General features: G+C 36.6%; 1 protein-coding gene across 1 annotated transcript in view; it reads right to left on the reverse strand.

Annotated features, from left to right (window-relative positions):
* The window catches only part of LOC113111880 (retinoic acid receptor alpha-A), a 130,873-nt gene extending 115,004 nt beyond the window's left edge, over positions 1-15,869 (reverse strand). The window contains exon 1 of the mRNA XM_026277052.1: positions 15,653-15,869. The gene's annotated coding sequence lies outside the window, so the exon portion shown is untranslated. The remainder of the gene's footprint in view (positions 1-15,652) is intronic.
* Positions 15,870-17,982: the final 2,113 nt, after the last annotated feature.

Consider the following 17,982-nt stretch of genomic DNA (forward strand, 5'->3'; position numbering starts at 1 on the left):
GTATATAAAAAAATTAATAGGAACCCGCTGTTAGCATCTCCAGTGGAAGAAAATGCCCAGCTTATATTAAACACATTTAAGAGCTGCGTCATTGTGTGTTCTTTTCGATGCTTGTGGCCTGGATTGAATCAGAAGTTCAAAACGCTGCCAATTACACCACTAAAGCTGGCGATTTACACGTACAGAGTGGTTAAAATTATACACGGCTCAACATGCATTTTTCCAAAACGAAAGCTGAAGGTTAAAACTATATATAGTTGGCATGCAACACTTTTGGAAAGGCAGCATGTCCTGCGGTGTGACAAAACATTTAAAATCATGCGGGGACCTTTTATTACATTTCATGCTGGGAAGCCAAAATGGAATATTTGTACTTTTGAAAATGAATTTGTCACACCAAAGGACCATTCCAAATTAATGATATACATAACGATATATACACTTTCATTTAATTTCCATAGACATGTTATGCATCCACTACCCATTCGCATTCACAGAATAAAGCAAACAAATTATTAAACAGACAGTTACAAAAGAGTTGTTTTGTAATAGTACTTCACATATCTGTGGTGAAATAATGTCGGCGAAAGAAAATGGTGACAAAAAGAGGCAGGCCTCACCGCCTCCACCAAGCATTTTCAATGAAAGATCTGTTCATCTCAACAGAGCGATTACAATATTCTCCCGGAGCATCAGCATTCATGACGACTTTACAGTATTAATTATAAACAACTTAAAATATTTGCGGCTGCCAAAAGCTCATGGGAGATTGTATTAGAACAATAAGCGTGAGAGGAGAGAACTCTTTGTGGTTTTATCGAGTATCAAATGAGTAATGACAAACAGTTTGGGTTTGGATGTTCGAGATGTTGGCCAGAAGCTACTACATAAGACGCCGTTGTGCCCATGCTTCAGAAAAGTGGGTTGAGGCGAGAAAGATGCAAACCGCAGTTAACAATGTGGAGGAAGATGTTCACAGTGCAGTTTCAGAGAGGCGGACAACCCTCGCAAACCGCCATGGATACAACAAACACGGAGTGTGATCACAAGAGAACATTGCCCGAGACAAAGGCTGACAGAAAAAGTAACACTTCCTCTATTGTGTGAAACTTTAACAGCAATTTGTCAGCATTGATTTGCAAAACTTCATGTGGGTTGCTACGGCTGCTTTTGGAAATGTGTGTCAGGCGCTAGAGTTAATGGGAGTTTAAAAATGAATTATGGCAGGGAATTTGATGAAGGCACTATTGAAAACTGTGTTGTGGGAGTACCAAACATCAGGGAGTGATACATTTCGTGACACATTTTCACATGAGCGGGCTCGCTTTACCGTGCCTTGATTACATTCCATTTAAAAGGAAATCGTTTTTAAAAAGCTCCCAGTGAAGGACGAAAAGACTTGCACTGTAATTGAAAAGCCTGCATCTCTTTCGCCAGGAATTTTTTTAAAGGTTGATCCAGTTGGATTGTAACAAATGTCACCAGTAAGTATCATTATGTCCTTTACAGCTGGAGAAGATGGCTACAGTCTTTCTTTGGACTTCGCTCTTGGACATATTTTATTCCCGGTTCTTATGCTCCAATTAATTGGGTTAAAAATGGAAGGGCGTAATATTCATTGACACACACACACACACATGCATCATTAAAATCAGTTTGTGCAGACGGAGGAAGCATGGAGAGGAGGCTATATTTTCCTCTTGAAATTAGCACTTTGACACTTCATCAGAAAATATTCATAACACAAGATGAACGGATTACTTTGTGAATTAAAATAATAAACTCCAGACAAATTTCCACACCTTAAGGCTAGTAATTTAGTATGTTTTTTCTTTCTTTTTTTTTTTTTTGCACAATATCAACACTAGCTGCCGAAAGACAAATCCATTCTGCAGATTTATATAACGGATTTATATATATAATTATTTTTTTTAAAGGTAACACTTTAGATTAGGGACCATTTATAATAACTATTAACTTGCTTATTTGCATGCATATTACAAGCATATTGGCTGTTTATTAGTGTTTATAAATCACATTATATCTTATTCTGCATGAAGATATTTTAGTCCTCCTGAACTCATTTTAACTACCCGACTTTTTATTAATAAGAAGGTGTTTTTTTTTGGGGGGGGGGGGTTGTTTTTTGTTTATTGAGGCAATAGTCAGTTAATATTGAGAACTGGTCCCAAAACTAAAGTGTGACCAAAAAACAACAACAACAAACAACAAAAAACTTCATCTTAAGACAAAAGAATGTGAGTTTTGAGGATGCTGTGGAGGCTAAATGGAAGTGCTATTTTTTTTGTTTTTTGTTTTTTGAAAGCCAGGGCATCTGTGTTTTCTTCCGCTATTGAATTGCTCAGAGTGGGGTTTCTCACATTAGCAAGTGGGAAGATGAAACTGATGTCATTTAATTTCACTTATGTACTCTATTCAAAAAAGTCTGTCAGTGTTCCTTTTCAAAAATGCAAAGCTTGATAGTTTGGTTTCTTTTAGAACAATTTTTGTTGATGAATAAAAATATATACGACATACAGTAAAAAATGATCACACTCCCAAAATCAGATATTTCAGAATATTACTACAGGGCTGCATTTATGTATGTCTACCAAAATACTGGTGCGTCCCTAGGAGCAACAGCTCTGAAAATAGCCTGAAAGCACAAAGCACCATATTTAACTCTCTTTGTCACTCTTTATGTTGAGCCCAGTCCCTTCCACAATGTTCTGGATGTTGATGGGCCCTGCGGGGTCTCTATTCAGCTGCAGGCAGCTCCAATCCACACTCAATGAAGAGGAGGGGCAGCACACGGACGTGTTCTAATCATTGCTGCAATGACACCAAGTGGAGAGCGGTGCTTCAGTCATTTACAGCACCACATCTGTCTTGTTCTGCCCAATTTGCTCATTCAATTTCAGTGAGACACTGGTGTTGGCATTCATCAATATGTTTTGAGGTGTCTACGGACTGAGTTTGTTTTCATTGGCTGCCTCGCCTTCACAGCGCAATGAATCAATCACTGCGCAAAGTCCTAATGTAGTTACGCAGTTGCATGCAACATAAAAGACACCGCAGGTTTGATAAGAACAACTGGTGACTTGAAAAATGACAACAGACGTATATATAACTCATGTGCATTGGTAATTACAGGGAAATATTATTGGCCCATACCCAGACAGCTTTATGTGATACTTGTTTACCAAAATTTGCATATTACATGCATCTTCACTGAACACGCCTGATTAATGTTGACTGATAATTGGCATCATATTATGGTTTCATTTGCATAAACAATAAAAAGAGGCCATATGCTGAAATGCAAACGGAAATTAGTACATCAAAACCTTCATACAAAAATACAATTTATGGAGAATGTAAAATGCACAATCAGCCGATCATCACGACAAAATAAACACTGATGCATGCAAATATAATGTAATAAACAATTATCATAGTTTATTTTTGATGTTTTGATGCTGCCATGGGATGCATGCCAATGTTGACAAGGGAATACTTCTATTTTAGCATGAACAATGGTGAATAGTGGCATTCTGTAGTCAACAGTGACCACTAAACTGCATAACTTATTATTGTACCAAGTAACTTATTCCGTATAGCTGTGCTTGTTTTATGTCTCTCATGCTGTTTTATCATCTATAAATATATATATATCAAGTACATTTATTTATGTAAATAGGGACTTCTATTTCTGAACATGTGCTTAAATATGGGGCTAAAGTTTAGGGAATTGAACAGGTCACTCATTTCCATGTAGTGGATGGGGACTGAGGATTTATATATATATATATATATATATATATATATATATATATATATATATATATATATATATATATATATATATTATATAAAAAATGTCAAATAATAAGTTGCTGAAGAAATATAATTGTCAAAACGAATTTATTAACTATTCAGTAAAAAGTTATTTAATCTGTAAATTTGCCATGAACATCTATTTAAAGTAGGACTACTTTTCTAGATGAATGATCTTCTGCTTCTGCATTACTGATATAATTCCTGTGGGTGCTGTTTGCGCCATGCAAACAGACCATTTCTGGTATCCTGTCTCTTTAAACCGTTCAATTTATATGGATTACTTTATGTATTTTTGTTAGACAGAGAGAGAGAGAGAGAGAGAGAGAGAGAGAAATTGATAAATATCATAATTAATGTTTTGAAAATGAAAAAGTGTTATGGGTTTATAGAGTTAACAGTTCATTTTTGAGTGAACTACCCCTTGAACTTGTACAGCATCCAGAACCAACCTTTAACAGCAGGATTTACAAAAAGTCCAACCTAACCACCAGCCTCAGTGCAACAACACATCCACATGACCTCTTAAGTGGGCGGCAGTTTGTTCAGGCTCCACTGCTCGACAAACCTAAGCGCACCCATGTGTTTTTGACCGAGTGTGACTCCGTATGGCTGCCCATCCCATTGCAGAACACCACACGACTGACCGCAAGAATGAAGCCATGCTCCCTCTTTGACCAAAACTCAGCATGTAGAGCGTGCTGGAATTCAGCAGTGCAAGCAACAGAAAAAAAACAAAGAAAAAAAAAAAACAATACAAGAAGGAAACCAGTCAAAAGCTTCACCATCCTGGAGGCTGTTTTATAGAGGCTGTGTGGCAAATTAGCGCCAAATTGACAGGAAAGAAAACCTCTAATTGGTGTGGAATAGTAAAAGCTGTGAGAGTTGTGGTGGTTTTGTGAATCGTGTTAGTCAAACGGAGGCCAAAGAAGGCAGGAAAGAGTTAATGTTACAGTGGTGCTGTACTGCACGGCTCCACTCCAAATGAAATATCAACAGCATGTCCCAGAGTGCTGAGTGAAGAGACAGGAAGGGAGCTAAAGAAGAGAGAAAGACATTAGAAAAAAACACCGGAGCAGTGCAATGGAAAAATTAAAACAGAGGGAAACGGAGAGAGACAGCAAAAAAGATGATTTAGAGTGTGGGGTGATCTAAAGACCTGAAACACTAATTCTTCAGACATGGAACAAAACGTGTGGGACATCAAACATTACTTTATCTGCTAAAGAAAATGGCAATTTTCTATGAGATAATCAGAATGTTCCATTTGCTCTAGTCACTCTTTATTTTGTGAAAAGTATTACACTATATTATCAGTCTACCTGCAAACCAAAGCTAAATAATTCACATAGATTAAAATAAATTAAAAATCTATCTATCTATCTATCTCTCTCTCTCATATATGTATATGACATATATATGTATATGTCTGTGTGTGTGTTCCTTAGTAGAAACAGTATTAATATAAAATTTTAACTTGCTGCAGGATGGTCATTTTAAAAAAGTATTTCATTTTTTCCAGTTTCAAAGCTTTTCTTGTCAACATTAGGGTTTGGGTTATGTTCTATTTATGATTTTTTTTTCAAAAGTTCAACATGGACTCAATGCAATAACCTCAACCTACATTTTAGCAAAACTCCAAAACACACCCATATAATTCACTGCAATTTCAAGCTGAAATGAACACTAGTGGCAGTAAAATAACAATATTTTTATTCATTTTCAAACAAATGATGATTCCAGTAACAGATTATTGATTTGTGTGTGTGTGTGTGTGTGTGTGAGAGAGAGAGAGAGAGAGAGAGAGAGAGAGAGAGAGAGAGAGAGAGAGTGGACCTAAACAGATACATTTTGCCATTTCTATTACATAACCAGTTCCATATGTATGACTTTTCCAAAGTGGTAAACTTGCTCAGTAGCTCACCTGGTACAGTGTTGCATTTGCGATGAACTCAGGTTTGATTCCTTTAAAAGAGCTCAAATACTTGCAGAACCACACAAAAAAGAGCATGGTTGCTACAGAAAATATCTACTTTATGTTTACTTTTTGCAACTCTATATGTTTTATTGGAAGTGGAAGAAAATATCTACTTTATGTTTACTTTTTGCAACTCTGTATGTTTTAGTGGAAGTGGAAGTTTATTTTCAAACAGTAGATCATTAACCTTTTAGCGCCACTCATTTACAGGGAAAACTGAATGCATATTTAAAGTAAGGGAAGTAAAGGAAAGGACGTGATATGTGGCCAAGTATGGCGACCCATTTAGGGTCACTCACTGGATGTTTCACTATTAAAAGTGTCACAGAATGTGCAAGAAAAACTAAATATATATCTTACAAAAAAATGTCACTATAAGCACTTCCTCTCAATGAGCCTGGAAAACTGAAAAGCTTTAATCTTATCGGCTAGAATTAAAGGGTTAGTTCACCCAAAAATTAAAATTCTGACATCAATCACCCTCATGTTGTTCCAAACCCCTAAGACCTTTGTTCATCTTCAGAACACAAATTAAGATATTTTTGATGAAATCCGAGAGCTCTCTGACCCTCCATAGACAGAAACACAACTGCATTGTTCCCAGGTCCAGAAACATAGCAAGGATATCTGTAAAATTGTCGATGTGACATCAGTGGTTCTACCGTAATTTTACATTCTTATTTTTATTTTAAATTTTACATTAAATTCTCTACGAGAATACTTTTTGTGTGCAAAGAAAATAAAAATAACAACTTTATTCAACAAATCTTCTCCCCCAGCAGCAGCATCACATCATCAGCAGCATGAGCATGCTTCGTGGTACTCTTGATAATGGTTGTGGACTGTCCAGGGAGAGAGAAAATCAATAAAAATAAGGTCGGTATTTTTTTCTTTGCAAAAAAGTAGAGTTTTGTGGCATTAAATCTGTAAATCAAAAGTTTTGCAAAGATTTCTTATCAAGTGAACTAGGATTTTTTTTATTTACCTACCTCTAAACAATAAGCAAAAAACAATCTAACTCCTATTGGCTATTTATGTATGGCTATCGGACTGTTGTTTCCTGTTTAAAACTGTAGTTTTAGGCTAGAATAGCTGTGAAGTGGACCACACTTTATGCTGATAGTCAAAAGTCTGGGTATGTGAGACTATTTGCTCCTACCCACCATCAACCACTAACAACTGCCTGGGGAACATAAATACACCACCAATCATTACTTATAGCCAGATTATAGAGCTGACAGGCCTGCTGAGATTATGTTAGGGCAAGCTCTCACAGGCTGATGGGATAATATTAGACTGAAAGAGAGAGCGAGAGACAGGGAGAGAGAGTCTAAGGCACAGCAGGGTAGATGGGTTTTAGGGCCTGGGTTTTCCTTGGCACGCTCAGCTCCATGTGTATCTGGTGAGGGTCTAAGCTCTGGAGATAGCGCTAGAAAACTGATACTGGCAGCAAAGGGAGGGAGTGGGGAATTCTGCTGATCACAATAAGGCCTCTTTTCTCTGAAAATGTTATCAGGTTCAATTAGGGAAAGGACAGGCTTGGCTTTCTTTTTATAGTAGAGTGCCTAGGGCTGTGTGACATGTAATTACATCGTAATGTAACCTGAGAGCTTGTCTGCAGTTTACGGTCTGCTAGTTAATTACAGTGTGTATGATGTTACCATAATGCTTGGGTGTTTTACTGCGCTGATATTGGTGATAATTTTGGTGTATTTTGGTCCTGCAATGATGGAACCAACTAAACATGAATACAGTGGCTGTCGAATACTGATCAGATTCTTGATTACGGATCAAACTTGCCCTTGAGGTCAACACTTTGGCCAATCTTGAAGGCATCGTGGTGTTAATGTTCAAGTCAACATGAAGTAGGTCTTAACACCTTAACATGTCTTAACCAGTAACTTCACGAAACCTACACTATGGGGATGCTAGATTACTGGTCTTTATATTTTAAGCAATCAAATAATTATACAAATTTATTATAAAGTATGTTATTGTAAAGTATCTGCAAATAATATTTGTATTTTCAGTGCACACACATTTAATTTACTCTTTACCTCATACTGTGCTGTAAACCTCATGTTAAAAATGATTCAGTTATGAATTACATGAATCATTGTTAAAGGGATCATGGCATGCGAAAACAAATTTCCCTTGATCTTTTGATACAGAAGAGGTCTTTGTATGCTTAATACATCCTGTGAGTTTCATAACTTAAAATGTTCTCATCATCAATAAAAAAAAAAAAACATTTATGTAATAACCCTGAGAAGACGGCCCATTTTGGATCCGAGGGACAAGGTGACATCAGCTGGGAACAGTCGTTTCCCTAAAAAACTGCCTCCAGAGCAACACATTGACATAAGCCCTGCCTACTGCCGTTCAGCCGCTAACAGCTTGACACTTGATCATGCTGAATGCAAATCGCGTCGTGTCAAATGCGAACAGAGATTACAGTCAGTGCCGTAATCTTGTCTACATTGGACAAAGTATACAGATTGACGTTCATTACAGTCCAGGCGCTTGAGTCTGTCGTCCATAAGACAAATGGAGTGAAAGAACTTTTGCTTTGATGTGTTTGGTTTAAACAACGTTTGGTCAAAACACTCACATTCAATAGTGAGGGGCGTTGATACTGTTCCGCAATGACATTAGCCAATCATAACAGTGGCCGATTACTGAGAAGCCTTAAAGGGCCCGCCCTTTAAAAACATGCTGTTTCAGAGAGAGATGCAGAATGACGGTTAAAAATTGATTTTTTTCCACATATTTATTTATTTGTTTTGTGGAAAAAAAAAAGCTTTATTATAACTATAAGTAAAGCTCAAGCATCAAACATAATAAAATAATAAAAAAATCCATGTCATGACCCCTTTAATATTTTTTATTCCAGAGGGCCAAAATCTTGATCTAAAATCACCCCATTTTAAGCATGTCAGTCACAAATTATTATTTTTTATCAAATTTGTATGTAAATGAATTGTTAATTTTGGGCACAAAGATAAATATTTTAATTATTAATTAATTAAGGTGGATGTGTCAGCTGCGCACTTACCAACACAGGTAACTGATCCAACACATAATTATGCAGGAAATATATAAAAAAAAATATTTAAAGAAAATTATTATTATTATTATTATTATTTTGTTAACGCATGCTGTTAACAAAATCATTGTTGAAACATTTGCAGTTAATCCTCTGTACGAATAATTCTAACTGTACGAATTAAGGTATATGTGTAAATGTTACAAAGCATAAATCTTTATTCAGATTTCACAATGAACAATTATTCATTTATAATACACGTTGAGGAACTCGTCTGACGTTCATCATGTTCATCTGATGTTTGCTACTGTAATGAATATTAACTTGACTTTTTAATGAGCAAGAATTTCCAGACAATAAACAAATAACAAATTACATGTCTAGGAAGTTTGAGTTGTAATCATGTACAGGGAGATTTAAAAAACACTAAAATGCTTTGTAAGGTTATGTTTTCACTAAAAAACCTTTGACTTCCTATTAACTTATTAGAATGAAGGGGAATACTATTGAATACCAATATGGCGACACGGTGGCTTCACTTTTTATGACATCATAAGAAGCAATTCAGTTCTCTATTATAGATCAGTGAAGTACACCAGACTCAGACTTCACATATGGATACTTTCAAGATTAGATCATATTGCATGGGCTTTTGCAAGACAGGACACAAATTCAAATGAATTTCACAATTTTGGGCAGGGTCAGAGTCTATATAGTATGCTCCACACATCCCTTTTCTTAGTGTATGATTAAGTAACAAACCAGTGATATAGTCCACATCTCCAGAGCTACATCTGAAAGTCAAAACTTATTACTAAATGTATTACTTTCCCTTTGCTTCTTCCCATTTCTATGCATTTTCTGCTCCACCCTATTATATAAGATTGTAATATTTTCCAGAGTGACTTTTCCTGTAGGTCCTATAAAATATCTGTGGGAAACACCTATAATACAAAATCCATATGAGGAATTGTCATATGCACATTACATATGCACATGTTGTATGTACATTACAAATTACACCAACTCTGTTCAAAAACCTAGTGCCTACAGTGCCTACTAAGCATTTTAAGACATCATAGTTGTGCTCTCAGTACAAAGGGTGTTTCAAAATGTTGGCAGCTACTATTCTTATGCATCCTCCATGGTGAGGCAATCCCAGAATGCACTGCAATAAGTCATGTAATGAAAGCTTTTTAAAGGTTTTCATTTAAGTTTTAGTTATAATCTGGTTTGAGTAGAAAAATAACCAAGCGTGTTTTTTTTGTTTTTTGCGTGTAAGTGTTCTCCTACCTGACTGACCTAATTGTTGCTCTCTCTTTCTCTCTCTCAACATCTATCTATTCTTTATCTCTCTGTAACTTTCTCTCTCTTTCTTGCTCTCATGAGCACAGGGATTCGTCTCGTCTGACGCGTAGAGATTATCTAATACCATCAAAGGAAGCAGGAAGATAAAACGATAGTATATTAAAATAAGTGGAGTCAAGACTTAACCATTTCACTGTGTGTGTATGTTGAAGGTAAAGAACTTCGGTATTTCCCGAGTAACCCGCACAGAGCCATCCGTGCTTTCATCCACTCCAGGCATCATTAGGGCTTAACTTCCCAGTCCCTGCTCCTATTCCTGCCTTCCCCGTCTCTCTATCTTTTCCCACACTCACATGCTCTCTCAAGGCACTGGATGCTGCATCATGGCTTCAGGCAGTAAAATCACCATAGCATTACCAGCTTTTACCACACAATTTGAACACCCATCTTATAAAAATATCTGTGTATCCTACATTGTTTGCATGTTCGTCAAACCAACCACACTGTATTGTAGGATACAGTATTCCTTGAAATATATGCTCTGTTGTTTTGGCAAATAGTAGGTCATGCATTCCACGCATACAAAACATTTTCATATTGTATACAGTATGTATAGACGTAGAAGTTGCATGTCAGGTCACATATAGAAATTATTTGAAATGTTAGCAGGGTCTCTAGAAACTCCACAGAAAAAAAAGTGCATTGCATGTGCACAGTCTGGTTATAACCTACCATGTTTTCTAGCATCACTGCAGTAACAAGCTTTAGTGTAGTACCATTCATATATCAGGATCATTATAGAGATTTAAGGGTGCTTTCACACTTGGTAGCTTGCCTGGTCCACACCCGAGTGCGATTGCTCCCCCTCCCCCCTGCCCCCACTGGACTGTGTTCATATTATGTTATTTGGGTCCGAACTGCGGTTCGTTTGCGTCATCAAGCCAGCAGCTGTTTACCCCGTTGAACCGTACCCCAGACCACCCTTTTTAAGCGGACTTGCAGGTGCACACCCCGAGTTCAGAAGACAATGTTCACATTATCCAAACAAACTGAACTCTGGCATCAATCGAACCCGGGTGCGCACCAAAAGCGCTAGTGTGAAAGCACCATTAGAGTGTTGTTATTCAGATAACTACCTGTAAACATTGATAGTCCTGTTACAGTTAAAGACAGCTCTCCGCAAACATACTCGACATACTGTAATATAACGCAACGATCAACAAGGTCGAAGAAAAAGAAAAGCTTGTTTGAACAATATGGCTGTGATATAATAACTCCATTGTTAGAGCTAAAATGAGGTAAAAATCAGACCCAAAAGGAAGCCATTATACTCTATACTCTACAATAACAGAAACACTATCATCTTACAGTCAGGCATACTGGATACACGTCTGATTTAATTAGCAAAACAATCTGGTCCATACACCACACAAAAACAGGGCAATTGAAATAATTAAATATCATTTGCCAGGAGATGTTGAGTCACTATCATGTTTTTAATGCCAGAATGCTTTTTCCATCCCGTCCTGACACTGGCCTTACTCATCGTTTAAAGAAGTGGACTAAGAACAACTGGGCTATGCTCATCAGGAGAAGAAGAAAGAGCTGATTGTGCGTCATGTTGGAACGTTAAACAACAAAACACAAACAGTGAAATATTATAGCCATTATTACAACGCAAGGGGATGTTTCCTTTTACCTGAGTGTTGTATTGAATATTGTTTGCATTGGTGTTGTGTATCAACACACACAATACGTAACAGCTGTTTAAGATTGATATCGTGGCCAAAACAACCAACACATACAAGAGTTATTTGAAACGAGGCAAAGTTTAACAGGTAAATATGATAGGTCTGAACTCACACACGCACTTGACAGCAGTGAACAGGACACTGTGTGTGAGAAGAGTGTATTGTAGTATGATGACCTTGATTTAATGACCTACGAGCTAACAGAGTTTGCATTAGTTATCTTCCATAAAACTGAATAACATTTTGATTTAAAGGGAAAATATTATAAGTAAAACATTAACAGTACAAAATTATATCTGGCTACCTAATTATATACAAAGCAAGCAATTTTCAGTCGTATGAAGACAAGTTCTCACCTTCATATTTCCAATTTGAATTTGTCTTATCAGTCAATAAATTATTGTGTTTATACTGTAGATATCTAAGCTGTTACAGTAACACTTTAGTTTGGGAAACACTAGTCACTTATTAGCATCTATATTACTAGAATATTTAATGTTCTATTCAATTCAAGTTTTAGTGCTTTTCACAATACCAATTGTTGCAAAGCAGCTTTACCGAAAATATTAATGTCGACATTTAGGAGTAGGTTATTATATAGAGGTGACTATAGCAGAAATGTACAGTAAGAATCTTGCAGCTTAAAAATTACACGTAATCATACAGATGGTGAACACTATTCACTGCAAAGATTATACATTGCGATTAAACTTTGTGATTAAATGTTGGGTTTAAGCAAAATGTGGTCATTTTATATATTGTTGCAGGGTTAGCATCATCTGAGGTCTTCTGGGGGGCTGGGGTCGCCGTGATTTGACCAAGACATGTTCCTGGATTAACATCTTTTTGATGATCCTGGATCAACATTATAGTCCAAAAATATAGACTTAACCCAATCCCTTCCCCTAAACCTAACCCTACCCATAATTTATTCCTAAAATCAGTGGGAAATGATAGCTGATTAACAAGGGTGTAGAAGCACCTAACCCTGACTGTAAGCATTAAACAGATAGTTTCTGAAAAGTTATATCCCAATTCTGATTGGTTGATTGGAATGTTGTTCCAGGATCAACAAGGATGTTGATCCAGGAACATATTGTACTTGGTGAAATCACGCTCGCCAGGGGGCTGGCATCATCTCTTCTCAGGTGTTCGGTCATCTCAGATCTTCGTAAGGGTTGAATCCAGACTGAAATGTTTATTAGTACTATTGCTGTTTATAAACACATATTAATGCCTTATTCTGCAGCAACTACTTTACTTGCTATCAATAAGCAGCAAATTAGGAGTTTATTAAGGGAAAACTCGTAAGTTAATACTGAATATGTGCTCCCTAATCTAAAGTGTTACTGCTGTTACTGTCTCAGTAGCCTTTGTTATGGATCTATTTTTGCTAATGTTTTCTAAGCTACAAAGCAAATTATCCAGCTCAAAGAAGAATCAGATTTTTTGCTTAAAGGGGGGGTGAAATGCTCATTTTCACTCAATCTCCTGTTAATATTGAGTACCTATAGAGTAGTACTGCATCCTTCATATCGCCAAAAAGTCTTTAGTTTTATTATATTTATAAGAGAAAAATAGTCTGTGCCGATTTTTTTCGGAAAAACACGAGCCACTGGAGGCGTGACGTGTGGGCGGAGTTAAAGAATCACGAGCGCGAATAGGCTTTTGCGCTCGTGTGGAAGCTGTGGATGTGGAAGCTGTGACATTACCGTGAGGGAAAAACCATCATCCAAAACAAACCATGGCTAACAGTCAGATTCAGCGTATATTTATGATCCAGAATCAGATCCCGAGGCTGAAACTGAACGAGAGCAGCAGCAGCAACGACTCGCTCCGAGCGGGGCTCGAACCCGAGTCTCTGGCATGGGAGGGGACACACTAACAAGGAGGCAGAGATATTTGAAGCAGTTTTACTCACCGCATGCGGTTCCAACACACGATTGTGACCCTTTTTCCTTGGGATTGCATCATCCTTAAGAAATAAACGATACGCAAATCCGTCGTCATACTGGGCCTTGTGAACAAGCATCTTCGAAATGCAGGGAACAAACAAAAACACTTGCACAACTCCGTTGATGCTCTGTAAAAATAAACTCCATCCACTGGTCCCTTAATGCTGTTTTTTTTTTTTTGGTAACCTGTGCAGGGTTGTCTTGCCCTGGCAACCAAAAACACACTTCTTTTGTGACTTTTCGCGACGCTCTTGCTCTGATCAGTGAATCGCTGTGATCAGTGAAATTTCTGTGCTGCTCAGCCTCGCTATACAGGAGCGCGCGCTCTTCCGGCAGAAGTCCCCATATAAGGAAATTCCGCTCCATCTAACGTCACACAGAGCCATACTCGAAAAAAACTTTCCGAAACTTGTGACAAACCGGAAGGAGTATTTTGGGAACAAAAATACTCCTTCAAACGTACAACTTAATTTTTGAAACTTTGTCCATGTTTAGCATGGGAATCCAACTCTTTAACAGTGTAAAAAACTCAGTATGCATGAAATAGCATTTCACCCCCCTTTAAAACTTTGTCATGGTCATGGCTTCTATAGTAACAGCAACTTCTTGGATCTTCTGAATTTGGGGATTATAGTTCTTCACCAAGAATTCGCTAATTACACTTGTTGTTGTCAAGGATGTAACCAAATGTTTAGGAAGGCCAGATGTAAATGTTTAAGAATCAATAAATAAAAAACTCAACACAGTCTCATGGTAATTTGTAATGTGCATTAGTGGTTAGTTTGTATGAATGTTATGATTTCATTTGTGTGTTTTCAAATGATCTGTTTATGCTTCACTGATGGTTAGGTTTAGAGGAGTGGTTAGGCGTGGAGCTCCATGCTTACATTTTTCCCCTAAAAATCCCATGTTTCCATACAAATCAAATCACATTGTACAAATTCAGACAGAATCACCACTTTGCAAAACCCTTATGTATTTTCTAATGAGATTGGAATGGAAAAACCTACACTGATCACCACTAATCTGAGTAATGAAGAGCATATGCCAAGGTACCATCAATCAATTAAACAAACAAATTAGTAAACGAAAAGTAAATAACAAAAACATGGTTGTTATATAAATATATATATATATATATATATATATATATATATATATATATATATATATATATATATATATATATGCGTTCATTTTGAAAATATCATTAATACATCTTAACCATTACCTACCATACATACACCACAGAATTTAAAAAGAAAAAAAAAAACACACAAAATCAATAAATATAGCATATGTTTGCCAGAATTATCATTATCATGTTTCTAAACATTTGCGATATACCCTGACTGTTAAAAATTGACAATGTGTTTCTCTACTTCTGCATGCAGTGAAATGATGCGCTACTGACTGTTCACTTCAAAACTAAGACAGTACAACAGCTAGGCTAACAGTATATTAAAGTAAACTAATTAAATAATCTCAAAGTTATGACAAAAAATAACTGTCAAAACCTACATTGCTGCCTACCACCTAGACTGCATTTATGAGCGGTATATGTCCCAGAATGCTGTCTATGTAAAGTATGTAGTTCAACCGTCTTTGAGACCCTGCCATTCAGCACTATCGGGACTTTTCGTGCAAAACAACTTACAAAGTTAATATCGCAGTGTCACGCTGCATATTTAATCGCTAAATAAAACATCTGTGGCATGTGTTGTCTTCAGCAGTGGTTTGGTAAATGTGAGAGTAAATGAAGGACTTGAATAAATACCTGAACCTGTTGACTCCGCCCCCGCTGCCGCTCACCGCCTCAACTCCTTCCGCGCAGTTTCATCAGCGCGATGCTGCAGTAAAGTCCCCTGTCCGCTCAAGAAAACAGCAATAAGCGCGTCATTAAGAGCCTTCAAATGTGTTTTAGTAAAAGTTGAGTAGGAAGCCCGTATGAGGCAGCAGCCATGGGAGAGTCATGTGTGCTGTGGATCTTTATGTGTGTGTGTGTGAAACCCAATGCGAGTGAATGAACCCGCCCCGTTTCCTCAAAGTCCCGTTAACTCTCTCATCTCCATCTTTGATAGTCTCTGTCACTGCCTTTGCTTCCGATATATCAACATAGCATAACTTTCAATAATTACATTAATAGACAATATTATATGATATATGAATGAGGGCACATCAGTGTGCATTAAATGTTTGTTAACTTCATGAATAGTCTATTCATGTTTTATGTTCATTAGGCCAGCCTATAGGCTATGTGCATTGATGATAATTAAATAAGTATTATTTTTTATAATTATAATTATTATAATTTTATCTTTGAAAAATTGACATTAAAATAATAATAAAAAAATGTAAAGACTGAGGAACTGTGGCTATAGCAGAGCTTGATGTAGTGAGTGCTGCATGTAGACAGTAGCCTGCTTATATATGTATATATATATATATATATATATATATATATATATATATATATATATATATATATATATATATATATATATATATATATATATATATGTATTGACACTGATGCTGATCGACATTGATAAATATTTGAAATTCTTGCTGTATGTTGCAATATAATTTCTGTTTATAATATGGAAAATGTATTTTATTACCATCTTGTATAGCCATAAATTTTGTCTCAACTAAAAATTGCTTGAAAGCAGTATTTCTCTTTTTGCAGTTGCGTTTGGTAAATCGTTTGGTGCTGAAATTACACATGAAATCAAAGCTGACTCCATTTGCTTTTTACATGCGTAGATGTTCCTGGATTTATTGTGCAAGATTAATCTATTATACATATTTTATAAAAAGATGTCGGCAGTTCACAGAGTAGAGCATGGCTCTAGCAATGGCAAGGTGATAATTCACAGTGAATGCAATTGATCAAATTATATACCTTGAATGCAATTTAAGGAGCCATTTACACAACGGTTTCAGGCAAAAACTGGAAACTTTTTATGTGTTTTACACGACAACGGCATTTTGGGGACTGAAAACACATATTTTTGAGCAAGTTTTTGAAAATGCCACCATTATTGTTTCTATATAAACACCCAATGCGGGAATCTTTGAAAACAGTGACATAATGTGCATTCCTATTACATGTTAGGTATGTATACATGTGCAGTACATGTTGATTTTAAAGGCAAGTGCGAACAAACATACACAACAATGGCGTACCAGTACATGGTACTATTGTTGCTGCTAAAAAGTTTGCAAACGCTTATTCAGCAAAGTGTGGATTTACTTCACCAATATTACAACCAACAATGGAGACACATAATAGGCAACATATACTCATCATTTCCCTACAGGTACTGTTTACTGACAAGGTGACAGTGCCAACTACTGGCCTGGCATGCGTAAAATAGTATTTTGCAGATATCATTTGGAAAAAGTTATCTTGTTTACGTGGAACTTTTTCAAAAAGCAAGGGAAAACATTTCAGTTTTTGACTATATCATTGTTGTGGTAATGTCTAGCAAACATAAAATGCAATCTTCCTGTGCCTCATACTTGTTTTTCTTTCCAGCTTATGTCAAAATATTCCCTACCAACCATCAGGATCTATTCTGGTACGACACACCTTTTTAAAAATGGGTTTCATTAATCATAAATCAGTTAATCTTGACTGGCAGCAGTGCACTATATGAATCAGCTCACATGTGTTCTGCACTTCCGTCAAACGGTTCTGAATAGAACTGATGCACGGGACTAGATGAAGAGACCCCTAATAGGTAGGCCTACATATTAGTAGGGCCTACCTTAAGGGTACAAATTACTACTCTAAGATACTTATATTTTATTAGAGGTAAAAAAGGTACAAAGATGTCCTTTTCAGAATACTGCTCCAGTGACAAGCTGTTGTACTCCAAAAGGTACAATTTTAGTCAATAATTTTCTGTGTGGACTGGATGAGTGTGAGTTATCCCAGCCTGAAATTGCATCCCAGTCTGGCCCTGGCCTAAATACAAGAAAATCAGTGTTGTCTTGACAATATTTTGGGCTTAAAACATTACTAAACAAAATAAGGTACCATGTCCTTGAAGTTACTGTCACCTTACACTGACTAATTGTTCTGTTGCATATTTGGCTTTA

This window comes from Carassius auratus, chromosome 12 (assembly GCF_003368295.1).
Source record: "Carassius auratus strain Wakin chromosome 12, ASM336829v1, whole genome shotgun sequence".
In the NCBI taxonomy this organism is placed as follows: domain Eukaryota; kingdom Metazoa; phylum Chordata; class Actinopteri; order Cypriniformes; family Cyprinidae; genus Carassius; species Carassius auratus.